Genomic DNA, 27,699 nt, shown 5'->3' on the forward strand with positions numbered 1-27,699 from the left:
GTTACTTTATATGAGTATGTGGCATGTCAGCCCAGTACACGGATGCTTGTTATCAGAGCCCCGTCATTCCATTTGTCATTAGAAGAAACATTAGTTTCATGGGAAACTGTACAAATTGAATTCCAAACATCTGATAACCAGATGGTAAGTTAGCTTCAGTGTAGTGCAAACATTTTCTGTTTGCAAGACTGATGTTTGCACACACATCTTTAGCAGATGATGGTAAAGCATTGCATAGAAGAAAGAATCATGTCTCCTGAGTCACACAGAAAGGAACATCTTCCTCAAATCTATTTTCTCTTCTCTTTTTGCAAAGGCTGATGGATTCTTTTAAATACAAAGATATTTTGAGAAATATTTTGAAAGTTAAATGTGGAGAAGTGTGTCTCCAATCTGGGAAGCTTTTCTTTCTTTTTCTTTTTTCCTCCCCATTTAAAGATAAGGCTTAGAAAATCTCACTCATCTAGGTTATTGTTTCTTTTGTTTTGCTTTGTTTTGTTTGGAATGGCCTAAATGGAATGATAACCATACACAATGAGATCATCAGTCATCTTCAAGTCCCAACATATAAAATACATGTACATATAGATAGATAGATAGATAACTTATGTCTAGTGCTCATGCCTCTGTGTGCACATGGGTTTTCACAGACATATTCATTTTTTATTCATGCTTCGCCATTGGAGGACATGAAGTATAATGAAAAGTTGTCCATAGGATTTGGAATCTCTAGAGACAGTGTGTATAATGGTTAAGAACATGGACTTATCTAAAGTCAAAGTTGCCTCTGTAACCTTGCACAAGTTAATTACATGGTCAGCTTCCTCATCTGTAACATGACAATGACGATAGTGCTACCCCATAGGCTTCTTATGGGATTAAAGGAAATAAATCTATAAGGTTCTTGTAAAAGAACCTCTCAGGTAATAAGTACTGTGTATTAGCTTTCTTTTTATCTGTTAGTCTACCATCTGTACTCTACCTTGTACCCAAAAGACATAGAATTGTGATTTTGAAACACTCAACAAATATGTGTTTTCCTGTACGGGGCCCAAGTAATGAGTCAGAGATCTGCTCAGCCATGCAGCATTAAGTGAGCCGTGTTAACTCTCATAAGCCTGCCTCCTTATCCATGAAATGGGGTCTATAATTGCTGTCCTGGTTTTGTCACAGGGTTATAATGCAGACCAAAAGAGACAATTTATATGAAAGCATGTGTTTAGTTTGGAATGCAGGGCAGATAGTTGTACCACCTTTGGAGATAGTTTATCTACAAAAAGGAAAGAGGTGACTGATTCAGGCTCACTTCTTATGGTCTAGCAGGTGTGATAAGACACCTATACATACAACTATAGTAAAGTAAGAATGTGTTAACACATCAGAAAGTTCCAGAACAAGTGCTTTGGTAAAACTCCAAATATGGAGAAATTATTTCTTACTCTGAGAATAAAGGAAAGAGAATATTCATCAGGCAAGCCTGAGTACATGTTCTTAAGTAATTTTTAAGATTCTCAGTCACCTTGATTATTATCTCGCTTAAATAATGTTTTATTTAGAGCCAGGTCCATTGGAACATACACTAAGCTAAGATAATCTCAACATTTGGAGACAGTTTATTTCTTGGTGTATTAGGAGAACATCGGGATACTTTTTTTGAGAGCCCTTCCCTCAAAACTGTTTTTATCTGAGAAAGTTAAAAATGTATGTTCACAGACACTTTGCTCAAGGCATTTTTTTTTTTCAGCTAGGAAACATTTGGTTCTTCTTTTGAGGATAAAAGATGTTTCACTAACTCATGTGGTTTAGAAAATGTTTCCATCAGATAATATAAAACCTTATCTATAATTCAGGTGGGTTTTAAAAGTCATTAGGTAATCTATTCCGATACGTTTGGCCTTCTTAAATCCATAGTTTAGAAAGACTTACACGAAGAAATAACATCTATTGCCTTTAGTTTAAGGCAATGCTGGGTTTTCTCCAGGATCTAGGTCTCAGTGGTAATGTGGGGTGGGAGTGGGGCACCAAACCCACACATAGCTAAACCTTCTAACTAAAGGGTCTGTCTCAAGTCAGACTGCTTTTGTAATCATCTTTCCTGTCTATAACGGAGGGATTTCCTTTTATCCCATTTCGGAAAGGCAAGAAATTAGAGTCATTCTTAACATCTGCATGGATTGGTGCTAAACCAAAGAAAGGTAAAGGTTGTAGACAACTCCCCTTCCTCACCTCGCTCTTCAAAGTTTTGCCCTTAAGAAGAAAGGAAACAGTTTTTGAGGTTTCTACCTATATTATTTTATTAGTAATGCCTCTGCATTGAATCGACACTTTGAACTCTGTTTTATTACTGAAATGACTTTCCTACCACCCACACCTGATATTGCTCATAATATCTTACTGAAGTGCTTTTGGACGTCACACTGGATATGGGTGATTTGCAGCCATAAACAATTGTCAGTGTAGATAATAGCTGACCGCACAAGGCTGATTTGTTTGAGGTCTCTAAGCAATCAGGTTTAATATCCGGAAATTCATTCTCCGGAACTCAACAGGATGCTAACACCTACCATCCAAGTTCATGTTCTGAGAATAATGATGTCTTATTGTAATTTTTGAATAAATATGTCCTGCCTATTAATTAAAATTGTTCTGTGCACAAAACATATTATTACTGTGTTTCCTGTCAGCTAATGAGTCAGATTGCTGAGATGACTACTTTTGAGTAAATATTGCAAATTATACCTGCTTATTGTACTCCATCTAGAGACTTCTACTATATTTGAGTGAATTTTAGATAAAGTCCATACAGAATATGATGCTATTTTTGCATGACCATCATTATTCGTTAACTGTGATAGTTTTTGTCTCAGTGGAAGAAAGTAGGGGATGGTAAGGAAGAGAAAATTGCAAAGCAAAAGGCCGGTATGGCTAAGGAGTGTTGTACTGGATGTTCTCCATTTGCCCTTCTATATCCCCTGTCTACCCTCCTGTGGACCTAGGATAGCATCAGTGGGGCTCCTCTGCCTTCTGGCTTTTGGTTGGGCAAGACCAATGGGAGGCACTAGTAGAGGACTGGAGGATGGGAGAAAAGTGAGGTCTGGGTTCTGTTCCCTGGTTTCCTCCTGACAGAGCTACAGTTTATCAGAGGCTGTGTTTCTTTCCACGGCCATGGTTACTACAGGCCCTTTGCTATAGATGCAGTTCTCCCCATTCTTTAGTCCTTCAGGTCATAGAGATAGGAGGCAGAGCCTTCCTCTCCTGCCAGCTCTGGTGGACTCATCTCCTGTGTGGATTTCCCTTGCCTCTGCCCCATGTCTATAGATTGTTCTGACATCCCTCTCTGTTTGGTCACCATTTCTGCGTGTTCCAGCTGTTCCTGCTAGTGTTTGACTGTTACAGGTAAAAGAGAGACCAAAAAAAGAGACCAAGTTTGCAGCAAACAGTAGCCGGCTTTAAGCTTGTTTTGCTGCTTCCGAGCTGTGTAACCTCAGGCAAATCTCTTATTCTTCCTGGGCTGCAATGTCTTCAACTGCGCAATGAAGGTCAGTTGAACCAGACTCTGAGTTCTAAAGATTCTATGTTCTGTATGCAGCTCAAGTTGTAGAAGTGGCCACCCCTATGGTGTGTCATTAATAAATTCTTTAGTCACTTCCAAAGGAGGGGAGAAAAACAGCCCTAGTGGAATTGATGTCAGCACTTAGTAATGTTGTCCATGAACTGAGGGGAAATAATTCATACATTGAAATTGCTGTATTTGGATGTTTCTCCAAGTGATTTCTTTTTTTGCATATAAACATTATCAAAATAGAGATATATTCCTTGTTATGTCTGTTGGAATGAATCTATCTACAGTCGGGTTAGTCTCTGATTGGTTTTAAGTGAAGCACTGTCAGCAATTACTTAGGCACCAATTTGGTTGCAAAAGATCATTTTTAGGTCCCTGCTCTACTTGTGTTTGGAAAGAACGTTGTGTGAAGCATCACTTTTCTGACTAATATGCACATGCTCTTTCATTGGACCCTATCTATTACCTGCTTCTCCTTGATTACATCATTGCAAGATGAAAGAATATAGAGTGGCAAATGAAAGTAAAGCCACAATGAGTACGTAGGTGGGAAGTACAGGCACATCTCATTTTATTGTTCTTTGCTTTATTGTGCTTCAAAGATACTGTGTTTTTACCCTTTGAACGTTCCTGGCAACCTTACATCGAGCAAGTCTATTGATGCCATTTTCCAACAGCATTATTTTTTAATTAAAGTAGGTACATTTTTTTAGACATAATGCTATCACACACTTCATAGACTACGGTGTAGTGTAAAAATAACTTTTATATGCACTGGGAACCCAAAAATGGATATGACTCACTTTATTGGAATGTTAAATTTACTGTGGTGGTCTGGAATCACACCTGCAATATCTCCAAGGTATTGGAGATACCTGTATGAATGTTTGAAGAATCCCTATATTTTAGTGTGGTTATTTCAATGGATGGTGCTGCAGCTGTGTCAGTTACAACATTTTTCAGGGCCCAGATTTTTTGATCAGCAGAGCAAATGAAAACTTTACTGTTGTAACCTGGAGAATGGCTGTGGTGGGGGCCCGAGTCGTTGAGCCAGAAACATGAATGATCAACCAAGGTGGAGAGAAGCCAGCTCAGAGATAAGGATAACAAAGTTGGATATAGTTGAGTGGCAATGACCTCAAAGAGAGATGCAAGAAAACAATATCTCAGTAAAATGCTAGGTTGATAAATTTGTACAGAGTAGCTAGCTACCGTTTGGCGATAAGGGAAATAGTGTCTTACCCGCAGTATCACTGCTATTGTTTTCAGGTGCTATTTTCAAAATTCCCTTTCATTCAGGATGTTATTTTACTCTGATGTCAGGTAGTGGAGGATAGACCATTGGTTTCTGGAGGATGTGTAATACACAGTAACATCCTCTCTTCTGTGTTGCTCTCTGGGACTTCATGCTGTCTATTTTATTCATAGGATTCCTTGTCCCTCAGCTGTCAGTGAGGTCCCTTTACGTGATTCAGCACAGCATTGAGCGATACTGAAAAATGAACCTTAAGCTTCAAAAGTTACCAAGGCATTTATTTTTTTCAGATTCAGAAGAAAGGTAAAGCAGAAAGCTACGATGCATTTGTAATTTAAAGTAATTTGCTAATATCTATTTTCACTGACAGTTTTCAGCTGTTTACTTCAAATCACTCTTCTGGAAATAAATTCACTTTGTTTTCTCTTTTGACCTTTTTGATGATTACTAATACTCAAGATTCACAGAAAAGTGATAACAGGGGTTGCCTCTAGGTAGAGCATATAGAGAAGTAAGAGACATGGGTGGGATGGGAATTGACTTTTTACTGTATACACTTGGTTATGGCCTATTTTTCTTTCTGTGGATTACCTATTCGAAAACGTTTTTTCATGCAACCCAAAATAAAATAAATAATCCCACTCAGTTCATGAGAATTGTTTTTGAATTTGAATCATTTAAATATTTAAGATACAATGATTTCAACTCCATAAGTTAAGCTGCCTATGAATCTGAGTACACATTTATCGTCATAATGTTCCTATTGGAAAGAACCAGCCCTTTTCTTTACCTTTCAAATTCTTTTGTATTCACTGACGCGATCTAGGACGCTAGTGACAATCATAACTGACTCCTCCGTTTGCCAGTCCTCCATCAGTCACCAAATCCTAATGATTTAAATATATGTCCCTCGTGTCCTTTCACTGTTTCACTCCAAGTCTAATCACTGTTCTAGTTTAGGACCTCATTATCTCTTAGTGAGAATCCTGAAACATTTGTTTAACTGGTCTTCTTGCCCCCAGGCTCTACTCTCAGCAACCAGTCCTCCACATTGCAGCCAGAGTTAACCTTTAATGCAGCCTTGATCATGTTCTCCTCCTGCTGGAAAACTAAGTGGCTCCCACTTTCCACAAGACAACATCCATTACCCTCTTGGTATTCTGGCCTCTACCTGCTTCTCTCATCTTTGTGATTTCTTTCAACATTTATTTATTTGACTTCTTTTTTTCTTTTGAGTGTCTGCTAATACGTTAGATGCTGTGCTAGGGATAAAATGAAGGATAATACCACATGAGGTTCCTCTTCTCATAATGTTTACTGCCTATTGGGTGCAGGGCATATAATCAAATTATACAAATGTCTGTACACAAAGATCAGTGCTATGAGAGGAAGGAGCTCAGAGCTAGGAAAACATATACTTGAGGGACCTGACCTAGTCTTGGGGATCAGAAAAAGTCTCCTGAATTGATGTTGCTAAAGCAGAAATTTGGAGAAAGAATTGCAGCGGCTTCAGGTGAGACCTCATGGTAACCTGCAACAGGCAGCCTGCCGTCCTTCAACCAGCTGTGAGTTTTCCTGGGCCTTTGCCCCAGACTTTCCCTACTTCACTTGATATTTGGTAAGACTTTCTGTTTAATTGTCTTCCCCCTTTTCTTTCGCTTTATGGCGTATTCACTATTCCAGATCCAACTCAAGTATTAGTCATTCCTCCGTACCTGGGGGGAGATATTTTCCAGGACCCCAGCAGATACCAAACTCCTCAGATGCTCAAGTCCCTTATGTGAAATGATGTAGTGTATGCAAATAACTCACACATACCCTCCGTATACCTTAAATCATCTCTAGATCATTTATAATCCCTAATATAATGTAAGTGCTATGTGTAATAAATAGTTGCCAGTGTATGGCAAATTCAAGTTTTGCATTTTGGAACTTACTGGATTTTTTTGTCCCAAATATTTTTGAACCTCTGTTGGTTGACTCCCTAGATCCTGAACCTATAGATACAGAGGTCTGATTATACTTCTAAGGATGATCTTCCCTAAAATTACTTAATCCTTGTTCTTGAACCCCATGGCCCAGAAGAATGAATAGCTGTCATCTCTCAGCTCCCACAACACTTTATATGGATTAGTTGTTACTTGGCATTTTTCTCATTGTTATATATACATTTTCTAAATTTTTATTTTATTTTGTTATTTTATACAGCAGGTTCCTATTAGTTATCTGTTGTGTACATATTAGTGTATATATGTCAATCCCAACCTCCCAATTCATCCCACCTCCACCCCCACCATACTCCAGCTTTCCACCCTTGGTGTCCATATGTTTGCTCTCTACATCTGTGTCTCTATTTCTGCCTTGCAAACCGGTTCATCTGTACCATTTTTCTAGATTCCACATATACGTGTTAATATATGATATTTGTTTTTCTTTTTCTGACTTACTTCATTCTGTATGACAGTCTCTGGGTCCATCCACATCTCTACAAATAACCTAATTTTGTTCCTTTTATGGCTAACATTCCATTGTATATACCACATCTTCTTTATCTATTCATCTGTCGATGGGCATTTAGGTGGCTTCCATGACCTGGCTATTGTACATAGTGCTGCAATGAACATTGGGGTGCATGTGTCTTTTTGAATTATGGTTTTCTCTGGGTATATGCCCAGGAGTGGGATTGCTGGGTCTTATGGTAGTTCTATGTTTAGTTTTTTAAGGAACCTCCATACTGTTCTCCATAGTGGCTGTACCAATTTACATTCCCACCAACAGTGCAAGAGGGTTCCCTTTTCTCCACACCCTCTCCAGCATTTGTTGTTTGTAGATTTTCTGATGATGCCCATTCTGACTGGTGTGAGGTGATACCTCATTGTAGTTTTGATTTGCATTTCTCTAATAATTAGTGATGTTGAGCAGCTTTTCATGTGCTTCTTGGCCATCTGTATGTCTTCTTTGGAGAAATGTCAATTTAGGTCTCCTGCCCATTTTTCGATTGGGTTGTTTGTTTTTTTAATATTGAGCTACATGAGCTGTATATATATTTTGGAGATTAATCTTTTGTCCGTTGACTCGTTTACAAATATTTTCTCCCATTCTGAGGGTTGTCTTTTCGTCTTGTTTATAGTTTCCTTTGCTATGCAAAAGCTTTTAAGTTTTATTAGGTCCCACTTGTTTATTTTTGTTTTTATTTCCAATACTCAAAGAAGTGGGTCAGTAAAGATCTTGCTGTGATTTTTGTCAAAGAGTGTTCTTCCTATGTTTTCCTCTAAGAGTTTTATAGTGTCCGGGCTTATATTTAGGTCTTTAATCCATTTTGAGTTTATTTTTGTGTATGGTGTTAGGGAGTGTTCTAATTTCATTCCTTTACATGTAGCTGTCCAGTTTTCCCACCACAACTTATTGAAGAGACTGTTTTTCTCCATTGTATATCCTTGTCTCCTTTGTCATAGATTAGTTGACCATAGGTGTGTGAGTTTATCTCTGGGCTTTCTATCCTGTTCCATTGATGTATATTTCTGTTTTTGTACCAGTCCCATACTGTCTTGATTACTGTAGCTTTGTAGTATAGTTTGAAGTCAAGGAGTCTGATTCCTCCATCTCCGTTTTTTTTTCCTCAAGATTGCTTGGCTATTCGGGGGTCTTTTGTGTCTCCATACAAATTTTAAGATTTTGTGTTCTAGCTCTGTAAAAAGATGCCATTGGCAATTTGATAGGGGTTGCACTGAAACTGTAGATTGCTTTGGGTAGTATAGTCATTTTCACAATATTGATTCTTCCAATCCAAGAACATGGTATATCTCTCCATCTTTCTGTGTCATCTTTGATTTCTTTCATTAGTGTCTTAGCGTTTTCTGAGTACAGGTCTTTTACCTCCTTAGGTAGGTTTATTCCTATTTTATTTTATTCTTTTTGTTGCAGTGGTGAATGGGATTGTTTCCTTAATTTCTCTTTCTGATCTTTCATTGTTAGTGTATAGGAATGCAAGAGATTTCTGTGCATTAAGTTTCTGTGCTGCAACTTTACCAAATTCATTGATTAGCTCTAGTAGGTTACTGGTGGCATCTTTAGGATTATCTATGGATAGTGTCATGTCATCTGCAAACAGTGACACTTTTACTTCTTCTTTTCCAATTTGTATTCCTTTTATTTCTTTTTCTTCTCTGATTGCCATGACTAGGACTTCCAAAAGTATGTTGAATAATAGTGGCAAGAGTGGACATACTTGTCTTTTTCCTGATCTTAGAGGAAATGCTTTCACTTTTTCACCATTGAGAATGTTGTTTGCTGTGGGTTTGTCATATATGGCCTTTATTATGTTGAGGCAGATTCCCTCTATGCCCACTTTCTGGAGAGTTTTTATCATAAATGGGTGTTGAATTTTGTCAGAAGCTTTTTCTGCATCTATTGAGATGCCCATATGGTTTTTATTCCTCAATTTGTTAATATGGTGTTTCACATTGATTGATTTGCATATATTGAAGAATCCTTGCATCCCAGGGATATATCCCACTTGATCACGGTGTATGATCCTTTTAATGTGTTTTTGGATTCTGTTTGCTAGTGTTTCTTTGAGGATTTTTGCTATATTCATCTGTGATATTGGTCTGTAATTTTCTTTTTTTTTAGTATCTTTGTCTGGTTTTGGTATCAGGGTGATGGTGGCCTCATAGAACAAATTTGGCAGAGTTCCTTCCTCTGCAGTTTCTTGGAAGAGTTTGAGAAGGATGGGTGTTTGCTCTTCTCTAAATGTTTGATAAAATTCACCTGTGAACCCATCTGGTCCTGTACTTTTGTTTGTTGGAAGATTTTAAATCACAGTTTCAACTTCATTCCTTGTGATTTGTCTGTCCATATTTTCTATTTCTTCCTGGTTCAGTCTTGAAAGCTTATACCTTTCTAATAATTTGTCCATTTCTTCCAGGTTGTCCATTTTATTGGCATAGAGTTGCTTGTAGTAGTCTCTTATGACACACACAGTGTGTCTGTTTCTGCGGTGTCTGTTGGAACATCTCCTTTTTCATTTCTAATTTTATTGATTAGAGTCCTCTCCCTCTCTTTTTCTTGATGAGTCTGGCTAAAGGTTTATCAATTTTATTTATCTACTCAAAGAACCAGCTTTTAGTTTTATTGATCCTTGCTATTGTTTTCTTTGTTTCTATTTCATTTATTTCTGCTCTGATCTTTAGGATTTCTTTCCTTCTACTAACTTTGGGTTTTGTTTATTCTATTTTCTCTGGTTTCATTAGGTGTAAGGTTAGATTGTTTATTTGAGATTTTTCTTATTTCTTGAAGTAGGATCGTATTGCTATAAACTTCCCTCTTAGAACTGCTTCTGCTGCACCCCATAGGTTTTGGATCATTGTGTTTTCATTGTCATTTGTCTCTAGGTGTTTTTTGATTCCTCTTTGGTTTCTTCAGTGATCTCTTCCTTATTTAGTAGTGTATTGTGTAGCCTCCATGTGTTTGTGTTTTTTTATGTTTTTTCCCTGTAATTTATTTCTAATCTCATAGCATTGTGGTTGGAAAAGATTCTTGATATGATTTCAGTTTCTTAAATTTACGGGGGCTTGATTTGTGACCCAAGATGTGATCTATCCTGGAGAATGTTCCATGTGCACTTGAGACGAAAGTAATCTGTTTTTGGATGGAATGTCCTATAAATATCAATTAAATCTATCTGGTCTATTGTGTCATTTAAAGCTTGTGTTTCCTTATTAATCTTCTGTCTGGATGATCTGTCCATTGGTGTAAGTGATGTGTTCAAGTCCCCCACTATTATTGTGTTACTGTCAATTTCCTCTTTTATAGCTGTTAGCATTTGCCTTATGTATTGAGGTGCTCCTATGTTGGGTGCCTATATATTTATAATCGTTATATCTTCTTCTTGGATTGATCCCTTGATCAATATGTAGTGTCCTTCCTTGTCTCTGTAACATTCTTTATTTTAATGTCTATTTTCTCTGATATGAGTATTGCTACTCCAGCTTTCTTTTGATTTTCATTAACATGGGATATGTTTTTCCATTCCCTCACTTTCAGTGTGTATGTGTCCCTAGGTCTGAAGTGGGTCTCTTGTAGACAGCATATATATGGGTCTTGTTTTTGTATCCATTCAGCAAGCCTGTGTCTTTTGGTTGGAGCATTTAATTCATTCACATTTAAGGTAATTATTGATATGTATGTTCCTATTATTATTTTCTTAATTGTTTGGGGTTGTTTTTGTAGGTCCTTTTCTTCTCTTGTGTTTCCCACTTAGAGAAGTTCCTTTAGCATTTGTTGTAGAGCTGTTTGGTGGTGCTGAATTCTCTTAGTTTTTGCTGGTCTGTAAAGCTTTTGATTTCTCTGTCGAATCTGAATGAGATCCTTGCCCGGTAGCATAATCTTGGTTGTAGGTTCTTCCCTTTTATCACTTTAAATATATCGTGCCACTCCCTTCTGGCTTGTAGAGTGTCTGCTGAGAAATCAGGTGTGAACCTTATGGGAGTTCTCTTTTATGTTATTTGTCAATTTTCCCTTGTTGCTTTTAATAATTTTTCTTTGTCTTTAATTTTTTTTCAATTTGATTATATGTGTCTCAGTGTGTTTCTCTTTGGGTTTATCCTGCCTGGGACTCTGCGCTTCCTGGACTTCGGTGGCTATTTCCTTTCCCATGTTAGGGAAGTTTTCGACTATAATCTCTTCAAGTATTTTCTTGGGTCCTTTTTCTCTCTCTTCACCTTCTGGGACATTTGTATAATGCAAATGTTGTTGCATTTAATGTTGTCCCAGAGGTCTCTTAGGCTGTCTTCATTTATTTTCATTCTTTTTTTTCTTTATTCTGTTCCACGGCAGTAAATTCCACCATTCTGTCTTCCAGGTCACTTATCCGTTCTTCTGCCACAGTAATTCTGTTATTGATTCCTTCTAGTGTATTTTTCATTTCAGTTATTGTATTGTTCATCTCTGTTTGTTCTTTAATTCTTCTAGGTGTTTGTTCTTTCATTCTTCTAGGTCTTTGTTAAACATTTCTTACATCTTCTTGATCTTTGCCTCCATTCTTTTTCCAAGGTCCTGGATCATCTTCACTATCATTTTTCTGAATTCTTTTTCTGGAAGTTTGCCTATCTCCACTTCATTTAGTTGTTTTTCTGGGGTTTTATCTTGTTCTTTCATCAGGCACATAGTCCTCTGCCTTTTCATTTTGTCTATGTTTCTGTGAATGTGGTTTTCATATCACAGGCTGCAGGGTTGTAGTTCTTCTTGGTTCTGCTGTCTGCCCTCTGGTGGATGAGGCTATCTGAGAGGCTTGTGCAAGCTTCCTCATGGGAGGGACTGGTGATGGGTAGAGCTGGGTGCTGCTCTGGTGGGCCAAGCTCAGTAAAACTTTAATCCACTTGTCTGCTGATGTGTGGGGCTAAGTTCCCTCCCTGTTGGTTGTTTGCCCTGAGGTGACTCAGCACTGTAGCCTACAGGCTCTTTGGTGGGGCTATGGTGAACTCCATAGGGCTCATGCCAAGGAGTACTTCGCACAGCTTCTGCTGCCTGTGTCCTTGTCCCCAGGGTGAGCCACAGCCACCCCCTTCCTCTGCAGGAGACCCTCCAACACTAGCAGGTAGGTCTGCTTCAGTCTCCTATAGGGTCAGTGCTCCTTCCCCCTGGGTCCTGATGTGAGGTGCTGCAATCTAATCCCGCTGGCCTTCAAAGTCTGATTCTCTGGGATTTCCTCCTCCCATTGCCGGATCTCCTGGTTGGGAAGCCTGACGTGGGTCTCAGAAACTTCACTCCAGTGGGTGGACTTCTGTGGTATAATTATTCTCCAATTTGTGAGTCACCACCCAGTGGTTATGGGATTTGATTTTATTGTGATTGATCCCCTCCTACCATCTCATTGCAGCTTCTCCTTTGTCTTTGGATGTGGGGTATCTTTTTTGGTGAGTTCCAGTGTCTTCCTGTTGATGATTGTTCTGCAGTTAGTTGTGATTCTGGTGCTCTTGCAAGAGGGAGTGAGCACATATCCTTCTACTGCGCCATCTTGAACCAATCCTTATACATACATTTGACTGTATTTCTCTCTCCATCTCTTGTATCCTTTGTATTCAGCATGGGAAGAATCCAGTGTATCCATTGGATCAAGTAAACCTAACAGTAAATTGATAGAGTGATTGTTTTATTGGTGCTGTCAGTTTTATTGGCTTTAGATAATAAATACTTACAGACAGTCTCTTTCTTTTTTTACAATATCATTAATACAAAAAGTTTCCTTTATAATGAAGCAAAGTATTTTAATTATTGCTCTATGACTAAATAGTTGCAAACTTGCAAAGCATTTCCGTAAAGAGAAAAAAAGGAGAACATATTTGATTCTCGGATATGTATAGAAAAGGCAGAGCTGCCCAATGGAAATAGCCAAAGATACATGAGTTCTAATGCTATTTCTAATTTTTATAATATTTGAGCAAATGCTTTCACTTAAGAGCAACTCATTTCTCTCACCTGAAAAAAAAAGAAGATACAAGTATTTCCCTTGCTTGTTCATTGTAAGAATTGAATAAGTATTATATATAAGCTACCTATTTCAAACAATGCAAGTTCACTTTTATACGATAGCTCTCCTGCCTGTCCCTTCCTCTTATGTCTTTCATGACATTGGCACTTTAGGCAACTTTGTCAGGTTATGTGTGCAAAGACAGGTTACTGAGAATGAGGGGTTCTATACTTTATAAGCCCCTGGAAATCAGGAAGAGAAGACTTCATTCACATCGTGACAGCCACTCTTTGACTCTCTCAACGAATGTTGACTTAGCACCCTTTATATGCCAACTAGTAGTTGAGCAGTGGGACAGTCACACCCTAAGGGTATCCCCACTTTCCATTTCCAGAGGGGCTTGGAGAAGCTAAGTGCCACAGAATTGGATTCTGAGTGAAGAAGGCCCATGAGTGGGAATGGGGAAGTGTAGCCGTGGAGGCTCCAGCCCAGCTGATTCTTGGATCACCCCGAGGCCTTTTCCTATAGTCTTGCTGGTTGTGCACCTGCTGGTTATGGGCTCTGGCTAGAGGTCTTGCCTGTGGCATATCGCAGGCATAGCAGTAAGGACCTTTCTCACCGTTTAACTCTGAGCCAGTACAAGACTTGAAACTCTGAAAACTTGAACACAGCAGACAACTTTTGGCAAAGTCTTTAAAGACAGGGGGTTGATTAGCCAAGGACCTCATTTTATATATATGTATGTAAAATGATACCAGTTTTTGTGAGGAAGAATACAAAACAACTAGCAAAGTTACTATATAAGTAGGCCTTTACAAAATCTTTTTTTTTTTCTGGAATGCAACAGTTTTTTCTTTCTTCATCTTTTTAAATGAATTCCAAAATGACAGCATATTTTCAGCATAGAAAACCAAATCAGGATCTGGAATGCCTGTATTCGTAGAGAAAAATAAAACTTTGGTAAGAAGAATTACTTTTAATTCTTCTGTAATTTTCAAAATAAAGGAGATGTGTTTATTTAATTTGATTTGCTCCTCTGTGTTTTTAAAACTGTGCTCTAGTCTAAAACAGCTGTGCTGCCTAACGCATTTATGGCTGATAAGGAGGGCTGGGACGTTTATTAATGATAGGGATTTGGAGGAAAAGAGTGGTAGTTATTCTATATTGTGTTATTTAATATAATTATGAACTCTGCAATTATAAAGCTCCTGTAAGCTACAGAACACAAAGGGATGTTGAGTGCTCTACGGTCACCTGCTGTGTTCCACTGCAGTGACAGTTCTGCACCAGCATATAAAAGGCAAAAGCAAGGGATAATGTATTCATGGAGCCATCCTCCCTTACAACATGTGAATATGGCTCAAGCTCATGTTTCCTGTTTTCAAGAAAAGTTATTTTAATTTTTGAGAAATGCAGTAAAAATTCTCATTAATAGTAGTTATACTATGCTGCAGCTAGACTGAAATGTAACCGAGTATGAAAGATGAGATTATTGATCAAATAGTGTAAAGATATTTTCAGTGAAACACTTTAAGCTTTTTTGGAGAATAAAATACTTTTTATATTTAAAAATTACTATTTTTAATAAATAAAAATAGGGCAAGGTAGGGACCTAATTGCATTGATTTATTTTTGATAAAATAATAATTATAGTTATAGAATATTGTATAATCAGTAAACTAAAAGAGATAGCATAAAATGATCTCCATTCAGTACATATACACAAAGTGCAATGAGAACAACACAAATAAGACCGAGTCTCTTGTATGTTCCAGCCACTAGGTAGGGCCACTATATGCCTGATGTTATTTAATGTACTCACATATTGTGGAGTGATTGAGTGTAGTAAAATTTGATGTGCTTTTGGTAGTTATCCTTTAAAAATGTTCTTCAGATAATTGCACTATGGACTCTCAGAAGGGTAATGGATAAAGAGGACTCAACTATTTCTTAAGGAGGTGAAAATGTTGTGTAGGGAAAGTTACACTGGATTTGGAGTTAGAAATCCCAGCTGGGCTGTTTACCTGCCTGAGTGAACTTCAGCCAGTTTCTTCTCAGTTCTTCTCTTTAAAACAGGAATACAAATATCTACATTTTAAGATTGTAGTAAGGATTAAAAACAAAGTTTATAGAAGCAGTTTGTGAATTACCTTATATATGACAGCAAGACTGAGCTTTTAGCTAAAGCTCTTCTTGACCAATGAGATTTCAGTAAAATTGACATCAGTTTCCTTTCCAGCGCCAGCATTCTGTGAGATGTGCAATGTCCTGTCTCCTCACTAATATGTATTTACTTATATATGTATAAAATACACATACATACATACATATTTATCTATTTAAAAATACCAGGCCTTATGTTTTCATGGTAATTTCTGACCCATTTCTATACTATTTTCCCCACCTTTATTGAGATATAATTGACGTATAACACTGTGTAAGTTTAAGGTATGCAGTGTGATGATTTGATGCACATATATTGTGAAATGCTTACCCAAATGAGGTTAGTTAGCACCTTCTTCAACTCCCATAGTTATCATTTCGTTGTTGTGGTGGTAGCGGTGAGAACATTAAAGTGCTACTCTCATAGCTGCTTTCAAGTGTATGATACAATATGGTTAACTATAGTCAGCATGCTGTACATTAGGTCCCCAGAACTTATCCATCTTATAAATGAAAGTTTGTACCCTTTGACCAACATCTTCCCATTTCCCCTACCACTCAGCCCCTGGAAACCACTATTTTACTCTCTGTTTCTCTGAGTTTACTGTTTTAGATTCCACACGTAAGTAAGATCATATAGTATTTTTCTTTCTCTCTCCGACTCATTTCACTTAGCATAATGCCTTAAAAGTCCATCCATGTATCCATGTTGATGCAAATGTTAGGGTTTTCTTCTTTTTATGGCTGAATAATATATGTACATATATAGACATACATAAAATATATGTATGTACATATACATGTGATTTCATATACACACACACACACACATACACATATATATATATATCACATTTTCTTGATCCATTCATCCATCAGTGGACACTTAGGTGTGTCCATGTACTGGCTAATGTGAATAATGCTGCAATGAACATGGGGTGCAGATATCTCTTTGAGATAATGATTTCATCTTTTTTGGATATATACTCAGAAGTGGAATTGCTGGATCATATGATAGTTCTCTTTAATTTTGGGGGGGACCTCTGTACTGTTTTCCATAGTGACTATACCAATTTACATTCCCACCAACAGTGCACAGGAATCCCTTTCTCCACGTCCTTGCCAACACTTATTATTTGTTGTCTTTTGGATAATAGCCATTACAATAAGTGAGAGATGATATCTTATTGTGGTTTGATTTGATTTTGCCTGATGATTAGTGATATTGAACACCTTTTTATGTACCTGTTGGCCATTTGTATGTCTTCTTTGGAAAAATGTTTATTCAGATTCTGAGTAAAATTCAGTTTACCCAGTTTAAATTGAATTGTTTCTGTTGAGATGATGAGTACCTTATAAATTTTGGACATTAATGCATATCAGATATATGGTTTGCAAATATTTTCTCCCATTCTGTTGGTTGCCTTTTCATTTTGATTGTTCCTTTTGCTCTCCAGAAGCTTTAGTTTGCGGTAGTCCTACTTGTTGATTTTTGCTTTTGTTGCTTTTGTTTTTGGTGTCATATCCAATAATGCATTACCAAAACCAAAGTCATGGAGTTTTTCTCTGTGTTTTCTTCTAGGAGTTTTATAGTTTCAGGTCTTATGTTTAAGTCCTTAATCCATTTTGTGTTAATTTTTGTGAGTTATGTATGATAGGGGTGTAATTTCATTCTTTTGCATGTGGATATTCAATTTTCCCAATACCGTTTATTGAAGAGATTATCCTTTCCCCATTGAGTAGTATTGACTTCCTTTTCGAATATTAGTTAACCATATGTGAGTTTGTTTCTGGGCTCTCTATGCTGTTCCATTGATCTGTATGTCATTTCTGTACCAGTACCGTACTGTTTGATTACTTTGTAATATAGTTTGAGATCAGGGAGAGTGATGCCTCCAATGTTGTTCTTCCTTCTCAAGAGTACCTTGGCTATTTGGGGTCTTTTATGGTTCCATACCAATTTTAGGATTATTTTTCCTATTTCTGGGAAAAAATGCCATTGGAATTTTGATAGGGACTGCATTGAATCTATAGATGGCTTTCAGATTCTGTTCATTGAACTCTTGTCTACACTTAGAGCTTTTCTCCTACCTCTCTTCTTTTCCTTCTTCTCTGACCCATTCCATATGTTGTACTCAATTTCTTGTCTTTGATCTCTGCCTCCCCACAAACCAAACTCACAAGGTATATAAACAGATTTGAGTAAAGGTTTTAGGCAAATTAGAGCAATGTAAACCATATAGGAATATACAAAATATAAGACAGTGGAAACAACTAAACAACTAAAAACAACTAAATGCCTATTCTCATAAATCCTACGGCCACCCAAGCACTGAAAATTTCTCAAAAGTGCTCTTTCCATAAAATGTTCAAAGCCCTGTAGCATTGACATATTCCATCTCCCTTAGAGGACAAAAGTAACTGTAGTCCATATTGTTTTGTTTATCCTATAAACGAAGGCACTATGAAAATCTGTCCTAACTCCCCATTAGATCTTTGCTATGACAAAGGCATGTTTCTTTCTATTCCTAGTTACATTACATAGGTGAGGTTTTACAGAAGTGATTTTAAAAATATGCTATTGATTTAAAAAGTCTGAGTTGACAACTTGGTTCTACCATGCACTAGCTAAATGACTTTGGGCACGTTTATTCATGTATCTGTGATAAATAATATTCTCTTATGTCTTTCCCGTAATGGTCAGTTAAGATAGTATATGTAAAGTATTGTGTACAATGCCTGGCACATTATAATGATTGTTAGGTATAATGTAAATCCACTATAAAGTTTTGCTACTATACATGGACCTCTCTCTTGCTCCCTTAATTATTTACACGTTATGTTAAAAGAAAAGATGATTTTTAAAAGTGAAGAAGAACATTGATATTTTTCAGGACTTTAACCCCCTTGGTTTTAGATTAAAAATCCTGTAAAACTGTTTCAGTTATAACTTGTTAATGTTTAATATATAATGCTGTCTCTATAATAATTATTTTCTTCTTGAGTTTACATATTTTTTAAAGTGTTATCCCATGATAAATCATAACTTAGTACTTACTGGTCTCATTGAAATAATGAATTTATAAAATGATATTGATTGAGCTTTACAAATAGCATAGGACATGCAGCTATAGATTCCAAAAGAATAAAGCACAAAAAGTCATGGTAATACTATAGCAGGGGTGTAGCAGTGTGCTCCCCATATGTGTGCTACAACACCTACTGCAATAACCATGCATTGCAAAAATATAGAGACAATTATCTTTTCTTAGTTTTGAGGTCAGCATAATAATAGTTAGAAAACTACTTGTTATACATCTATTATGTGTTAAGTGTTTCGCAGGCAATTCAAATGACAGTAGTTATGGGAGATAAGTTATTGTTTTATAGATAAGAAAATGGTGGTTCAGAAAGTTAGGAAATTTGCTCAAGCTTCTATCCCAAAATGTAAAACCAGAACAATCAGACTCCAGAACCTAAAATGCTGCCACCATGCTTTGCTTAGAAGATGGAACAGAAGGAGGAAATTTTTATTATGGTCTGTTTAGCAGAAAAGAAATATTAGGGAATAATTTCCATTTGTTGAATATAAACTTTTAAAAAGATGAAAAAAACACATTATGTTTTTTTTTTCAATCAGACGTTTCTGAGAAGCCTCTGTGTGAGTCACAAAATCCCTTCTCTGCCTTCTTTGTACAAGTCTTTATTTTATGCCTATTGTGTGTCAGACACTGGATTAGGCACTATGACACAGTGAACAAAATAAGAGATTAAGCTGTAAAAGTAGAGATAGACAGTATCCAAGTATTAGTTCAATGAAAGTAAAATTGAATAATAGAAGCTCTAAAAATGAAATGCCACATAGTGTTATAAAAGCTTAAAAGGTAGGATGGGGGTAGGATTTTGTTCTAGTCAGAGAGAGTAGAAGGGGATTCATAGTTGTTTAAATTCGCTCTAAAAGATGATTGCATGTTAACCAGATAAATGAGGACAGAGCATTTCATACAGAAACATGAGCATGTATAAAGGTCACGAGACCTGAGATGGGGTGCATGGTGGCACAAAAAACTAAAAAAAAAATTGACATAGCAGACTGAATTCTCCAGGGAGCGGAATCCAATTAGAGCATAGGATATTTGTTAGGGAGTGTGCTTGGGGTTACCATCTGGGGATGGGAATGGAAAAGAAGCAGAATTAGGCAGAAAGAGAAGCCAGGCTGACCTTATGGGAACTATAGAGCTTAAATGGTCCACCTGAGGATGCTTCAGGCTGAGATGGCCAATCTTAAAACCCCTACTCCCATCAGTCATTGGATGCAGGGCCGTCCTGGGCAGTGTGCCGTCTTGTGTGAGGGAGTACTGTTCAGCGGAGGCAATCAGTCTCTGACAGGACTGACAGATGAACCTATTTGACAGGCATTCCCAACAAGTCCTCTTTTGCAAGAGGATCTAAGCAGAGCACCATTATATCCATCTATCCATCACAGGCATTATGGCTAAAACCCGTAGGACATGGTTTCTCAATCTTGGAATTTTTGATGTTTTGAACAACTTCTTCTCCTTCCCTCTTCCTTATTATCATTATTACTGTTGTTGTTGTTGTTAGTAGTAGTAGTATTTGCTAGAGGCTTTCCTGTGCATTGCAGGATGTTTAGCACCATTCTTGGCCTCTACTTCCTAGATGCCAGTAGTGGATGCCCCACCCCAGTTGTTACAATAATAATAATAAAAAAATCTCTAGACATTGCTAAACGTCCCCTGGAAGGAGTCAAGTCACCCCTCATTGAATAAAAAGGTGCAGGATAGTCTTGGAGGGGTAGGTAAGAACCAGATAATGCAAGGCTTGTAGGCCAAATCAAGATTTTTTTGTCCTTATTCTAAGAACCAGAGAAAGAGAATGAAGGGTTTTTAAGAAAGGAGGCAAGAAGACCAGACTTCTGTTGCAAGTATCGGTGTGGCTGCGGAGTAGAGAATAGAGTGGAGTAGGTGGCAGGAAAATAATTAGGAGGGAGCTAGTGGAGTAGTTAGTAATAGAGATCTGTAGGAAGGTTCTGGTTTAAATGCAAAACTGAAGATAGACTTGAGAAGTATTTGGGCTGGATATAAAGAGTCTGAAGGAAAAAGAGGTATGAAAGAGGAATCCTCGGGCTTCCCTGGTGGCGCAGTGGTTGAGAGTCCGCCTGCCGATTCAGGGGACGCGGGTTTGTGCTCCGGTCCGGGAAGATCCCACATGCTGCGGAGCAGCTGGGCCCGTGAGCCATGGCCGCTGAGCCTGCGCGTCCGGAGCCTGTGCTCCGCAACGGGAGAGGCCACGACAGTGAGAGGCCCGCGTACCGCAAAAAAAAAAAAAAAAAAATAGGAATCCTCAGTTTTGCCTTGCACAAATGGGTAGAGAATATTGTCATTTACTGATGAACGAGACACAGAAAGAAAACCAGATGTGGAAGATGAAGACCATGCTGTCTTTGAATGACTTTTCTAAAATTTAAGTTGAATATCAGGAAGACATTTGGATATGGATCTAGAATTTAGAGGAGACACTGAAATAGAAATGTTTTAGTGAGATTTTAATAGCTACTAATTAAAACTGTGGAAGTGAAATTGAATAGGAAACTTCTTCAGTCCTCAAAGAAGTTGCAGTCATAACCAGTAACTTTCCCCATAGCAGTTTAAATTTCTTTCCAGACTCATGCTGTCAGGTTTGCCATATACATTGATGAAGTTGTCAGATATTTAAAATATTTACCCAGAGTTACTCATTATTTGCATAACACAAATCATAGTGCATGCACTTGCACTATACCCACGCTCACATCCATACACACACATATATATATATTTGAGATGTGAAAAATTAAAAAAAGTAGAGATTAGCAAGATCAGTGAATTTTGTGTTTTATTACATGTGGAAATATATACCTAATGATTATCATAAAGTAGAATTATTGGCTGTATTTTTCACCCAGAATTCTGCAGAATACTAGTGAATCTTGGAAAACTGTCAAAGATTTCCAATATTTAATATGCCTCTTTAAGCAGTAAAACAGTTATTTCTTCCCTTTCCCCAACAGAAAATTATAATATGAACAAAATCCTGGCAAGAGTAGGAAAGAAAGACAGATAAATTAAAAACATAACTCATATAGAAAAGCAGAAGCGTTTTGGCTTTTTGTAAAGGATTGTAGTTGGCAGAGAGTCGGCTGCTACATGCAGAACTGAAGGCTTCAAGTCTGACAGCAGGACCTGGGAGGTCAATGCCGGAAACAGTGCTCTAGCCAAATGTATCCAAGCCTTATACAAATGATGGCATTTGCTTATCCATATGCCAGGGTTCCCCTGTGCTTATTTTCTCATTTTACACCTATTCTCAGCTCTGTGGCAGCCTGTAGTGTCTCTGACAATGTCATTCTCAAAGCTAAGGAGTATAATTGGCCTTGAAGGTCAAAATAATTTTATTTTTAATATATATAGTGGAAATACTTGAGCAGACTCAACCACTAGCCAGTTGTTAGCTAATGACTATTTCTCCATGGGTTTAATCACCAGAAGCAAATGAATAAAATAAAACCAACTCAAAATTAGTAACAGGAAAAAAGTGAAGTAAAAGAAATATTTTAAAATTGTGATCTGATAATCAGGATATTCTAAAGCTGAATGTTTTATAAAGATGAAAGACTAGGAATATTTCTTTCATAATCAGGAAAAGGAGTAAGTCAACAGTTTTGAAAGCCAAGGGAAGAGATTAATATAGGAATTCCAGTTTTGACAGTACACTTTCATATGTGAACAGCCAGAAATAACTAAGGCCCATCTATTCCTTCACTTAGCCATTGGTGTCAATCAGATGGCATGTTGAGAGCAACAAAAACCTCACTGTTGCAGACAATTTCCTCATCATTCTATGCCTTTATCATCATATTAACAAACCCTTACTGTGAAGCATGTTTCACACATTCATGATGTGTTTGACGACCAGATACTAAACATAGAATATGTCAGTTTTTGTCCTCATCATATATCTTTGGGAATAAAGGCTGAAGGTTGGATAATGATCATATATGCAAGGGAATCACTTAGTCATCAACTCTGCTGGGTCCCATTTATGGTGCTTTATATTTAAGAGAACTTGTGACACACTGATTTGCTAGTATTAATGATGCATATTATTTTCTGTCATTTTGTAGTATGCACACCCTTTCACCCTATACGCACACCCAATATGCATATTGTTTAATCCAATGAAAAACAGAGAATATATATTCTTTTGGAAGATAAATTCTGAACTGAGCAAAGCATAAAAGTTTAATAGGTACTTAGTAGGAATAAAAGTTATAATTATAAAAATGAAAATAATTGCAAAGTATTATGTTCATCATTTCTAACGTTAAAGCTTCTTGATGTAATCTTTGGTATATTCAGTAGATTTGGTGGATTTAACACCTAGAAAATGGGATATTAGCTTTCTGATTCTGCTCATGTTAGACTAGGTAATTTGGACTCAGCTTCTCACTGAAAATAACTAAAATAGTTGGACAAAATATTGCTTAAAATATCTTCTTAAAAGCATCAAAGTGTAATAAAATAATGAGATTAGAGTGGGCTTAGTCTAGATGAAAATGGAAATCCAGGGAAGTGATTTAGTCATTCTGGTCACCTCTGACTTGGGGTAGGGTTATAACATCAAACACAGGATGCCCAGTTACACTGGAATTTCAGATAAACAGTGATTTTTTTGAAGTATAAGTATCTCCCAAATATTGCATGGGGCATACTCACACTAAAAAATATGCAATGTTGATCTGAAATGTAAAAGTAACCAGGAATTTCTTTTTTTTTTATTTTCTAAGCATGGAAACCCTAACCTAAAGGCATTTGTAGTTCTGGAAAGCAGTGAGAAGCTGAGCAGAATTTTTGAAAGCCCCTCAATAATATGGAACAAAAGTCAAAGTAAGGGACTGCCAAAGGGAGGAGAAACATCATCTCTTTTGGGCAGGGACCTTGAAGAACTATATGTAGGAGTAAAAGTGAAACAAAATTAAACCACCCTGCACATAGACTGGAGCCTATTTTAAAGTAATTTGGGTGGCCAAAAAAAAAAAAAAAAAAAATTCTCAAACCCTAAGATTGGACTAAGGCAGTCTGGATTGATCCTGCCCAGGATACCTTGAAAATCCTTCAGATGGAATCATCATCCTGGCTCTCAAATTATTTAAACAAATATTCTTTTAATAAACTTTCAACACATGTCAAAGAACAAAGCATACTGTAGGACCAAAATTACATAAATATAGCAGGGGAAAAATAATAAAGAAGTAGAAACACAAGTGTAACTGGACAAGGCCAGCATCAAACCCAAGTTCTGCTGCTTGCCACTTGAAAGGCCAATACTCGAGAGACAAGTGTTGGTGGAAAAGGAAAAGTTGCTTTATTCTGGAGCTCAGCAATGTGGGAAAATGGAGGAGTAATGTCTTAAGCCCATCTCCAAGTTGCTGGTTAGGTAACAGGTTTTAAAGGCAGTGTGAGGGAGGGGGCTGCAGGGTGCATGATCAATCATCTGGTTTCAACTGGTCTTGTGTCTACATGCTGGTGGTCAGCAGTTTTCATCTAGTGGGTGTCTGCTCTCTGTAAAAACAACTTAGGAATATGTGTCAGACCTTTATCTATATCTTTTAGGGAACTGGGAGTTTGGTGACTCTGCTATGTGGCCGGTTTATAGTCTAAATTGTTACCAGTTTCCTGGCCCAGCAAATATTCTTTGTTTCTACATCTTCACATTTCCTAATCATTAATTCTTGAGCCAGCCCTTTGAGACTCAGGGGAGGCCTGGGATACTAAAGCAAAAGGGACACAGGGCCTTGTATGCAGTTTTGATCCCCCTCAGTCTTGAAGGTAACAGGTGTTGGACTAAAAAGGAATAACCTTTTGGGTAGAGAGTTTAATCATAAACTCGGCAGAGGAACTCAGTTTTAGGAGGACTCGGCCTCACAAGGATACCAGAAAAATGAAGAAAAAAAAAAAAGCAAGGAGGAAGGAAGAAAGGAGTCTGTGATTTCTATGTACAATGGGATTAAAAACAAGATTAAATATGAGAACTATAATTTTAGAAGGTGACATCCTACGTTTTTAAAATAGAAATGTTAGAAGTGAAAAAGAAAATAGCTGAAATTATGAGCTCAGTGAATGGGTTAAACAGCACATTATGTACAGATAAACAGAGGACTGGGAAATAGGCCACACAGTACCCCACAGAAAGCATACAAAGACACAAAGGGTGGAAATGCAAAAGAAAGAGTAGCAGCTGTTAAAAATAGAATGTGAATGGTCTAGACTTACCATTGAAGTCTCAGAAGGAGAGAAGAGAATGAATATTAAAAAAGATTTTGGCTGAAATTATCCCAAACTGATAATAGATTCAAAAATTCTAATAAATTTAAAGATGGATAAATATAAATATATTCTTATCTAGATACTTATGCACTTAAATTATGTGTCCTCAAATCATACAAGTTAAAATTTACAGAACTATTAGAAGAAATAGAAAACTTTACAACCGTATTGTCAAATTTTTTTCTTCCAGTTTTATTGAGATATAATTGACGTACAGCACTGTATAAGTTTAAGGTATACGGTATAATGATTTGACTTACATACATCATGAAATGATTACAGTTAGTTTAGTGAACATCCATCATTTCATGTAGATACAACATTAAAGAAATAGAAAAAAGTTTTTTCCTTGTGATGAGAACTCTTAGGATTTCCTCTCTTAACAACCTTCATATATAATGTACGGCAGTGTTAATTATATTTATCACATTGTACATTACATCCCTAGTACTTATTTATCTTAGAACTGGAAGTTTGTACCTTTTGACTGCCTTCATCTAATTCCCTCTTCCCCCTTCCCCCGCCTCAGGTATCCACAAATCTGATCTCTTTTTCTATGAGTTTGTTTGTTTGTTTTTGAAGTATAACTGACCTACATCACTATGTCAGTTCCTGTTACACAGCACAGTAATTTGATATTTCTATGCATTTCAAAATGATCACCATGATAAGTCTAGTTACCATCTGTCATACAAAGGCATTACATAATTACTGACTGTATTCCCCACACTGTATATTTCATACCCATGACTCATTTATTTTGCACCTGGAAGTTTGTATCTCTTAATCTCCGTCACCTATCTCTCTCCTCCCCCTGACTCCCTCCCCTCTGGCAACCATGTGTTTGTTCTCTGTATCTATGCTTTGTTTCTGTTTAGTTATGTTTCTTCATTTGTTTTTCAGATTCCACACATAAGTGAAATCATGCAGTATTTGTCTTTCTCTGTCTGACTTATTTTACCTAGCATAATAGTCTCTGGGTCCATCCATGTTGTTGTAAATGTCAAGATTCAATTCTTTTTTATGGCTGAGTAATATTCCATTATATCCAAGATATATCCCATATCTTGGCTATTGTAGATAATGCCGCAATGGGCATAGGGATACATATCTCTTTTTGAATTAGTGTTTTTGTTTTCTTTGGATAAATACCCAGGAGTGAAATTGCTACATTGCATAGTAGTTCTATTTTGAAATTTCTGAGTAACCTCCGTACTGTATTCTGTAGTGGCTGCACCAATTTACATTCCCACCAACAGTGCATAAGGGTTCCCTTTTCTCCAAATCCTCACCAACACTTGTTATTTCTTGTCTTTTGGATAGTAACCATTCTGATAGATGTGAGGTAATATCTCATTGTGCTTTTGATTTGCATTTCCCTGATGATTAGTAATGTTGAACATCTTCTCATGTGCCTGTTGGCCGTCTGTATGTCTTCTTTGGAAAAATGTCTATTCAGGTCCTCTGCCCATTTTCAAATCAAGTTGTTTGGGTTTATTTTTCTTCTTTTTTTTTTGGATGTTGAGTTTTATGCATTCTTTGTATATTTTGGATATTAACCCTTTATTGGTCATGTCATTTGCAAATATCTTCTCCCATTCAGTAGGTGACCTTTTCATTTTGTTGACAGTTTTCTTTGCTGTGCAAAAGCTTTTTAGTTTCATGTAGTGACATTATTTTTGCTTTTATTTCCCCTGCCTAAGGAGACATATCCAAAAACAGTATTACCAAGACCAGTGTCAAACAGCATACTGCCTATGTTGTTTTCTAGCAGTTTTATGTTTTCAGGTATTACACTTAAGTCTTTAGTCCATTTTGAATTTGTCTTTGTAAATGGTGTGAGAGAAATTATGAAGTAGAAGCAAGCATGAAATCAACAAAAATAGTTAGTTTTTAAGACTAGTAAAACTAATAAACCCTCAATGAAACTGATCCAGAATAATAGACTCAGAAATCACCAGTGTATCAGGAACATAAAGGAGACATCATTATAGGTGTTACAGATTAAAAATACAATAGGAGAATATTATGAACAATTTCATACTGATAAACTTAAAAGTTTAGATAATGTGGACGCATTTCAGGAAAAGTACAGCTTATTAAAGCTGAAACAAAGAGCAATTAAAAATATGAAAAGTCCTGTAAGTATTAACAAAATTGAATTTGTAATTAACCAACCTTTCTGTAATGAAAACTCCACTCAGGTGGTTTTACTGGTGATTTCTTCCAACCATTTAAGAATGGTAAAACACCAGTCATACACAATTTCTACCAAAAATTAGAAGAAGAGAGGGAAGACTGTGCCCCCGAAACTTGTTCTGTGAGGACCAAAAACTAGACAGAGACCCTTCAAGAAGAAAAATTATAGGCCAACCTCTGAAATGAATGTATACATATTTAATCCCTACACAAATTATAAACTATTTGTGTTGAGAACCATAAAAAAATAATTTTGGTTTTGGCATGGTGGTGTAAGTGCACTATAGCCCGTACTTTTCCCAGATCACAGCTGAAAACTCTGAAGAAATGCAAAAACAGATCTCTAATTTTAAGTTGAAAAGTGAAAAAATAAAACAATAACAACAAGAAAGGTTAATGTTAGAAGACAGTCAAAACTTGAAGAAGCAATTGCACAGGATTGAGTTTCTGTGTGTGTGTGCACATGTGTGTGTTTAAAATTTTCTCCTATGGCCTTACCCCAAGGATGGGACCCAGTTGTGAAACACCACAGGGATGGTGGTAATGGTCTCTGTGGCTAAAACTCTGATAGGAAGCCCATGCTTCTGGCCAGGGGGACAACAACAACAAAAGCCCCCAGAGGCTATAGAGTGAGGGAGAAGTCCCAGAGTAGAGAAAAAAAGTC

General features: G+C 37.0%; 1 protein-coding gene across 14 annotated transcripts in view; it reads left to right on the forward strand.

Annotated features, from left to right (window-relative positions):
- Positions 1–27,699, forward strand: part of CTNNA3 (catenin alpha 3) — a 1,677,393-nt gene that overhangs the window by 1,140,440 nt on the left and 509,254 nt on the right. The gene's annotated exons all lie outside the window — the stretch shown is intronic.

Source organism: Stenella coeruleoalba, assembly GCF_951394435.1.
Source record: "Stenella coeruleoalba genome assembly, chromosome: 16".
Classification (NCBI taxonomy): Eukaryota; Metazoa; Chordata; class Mammalia; order Artiodactyla; family Delphinidae; genus Stenella; species Stenella coeruleoalba.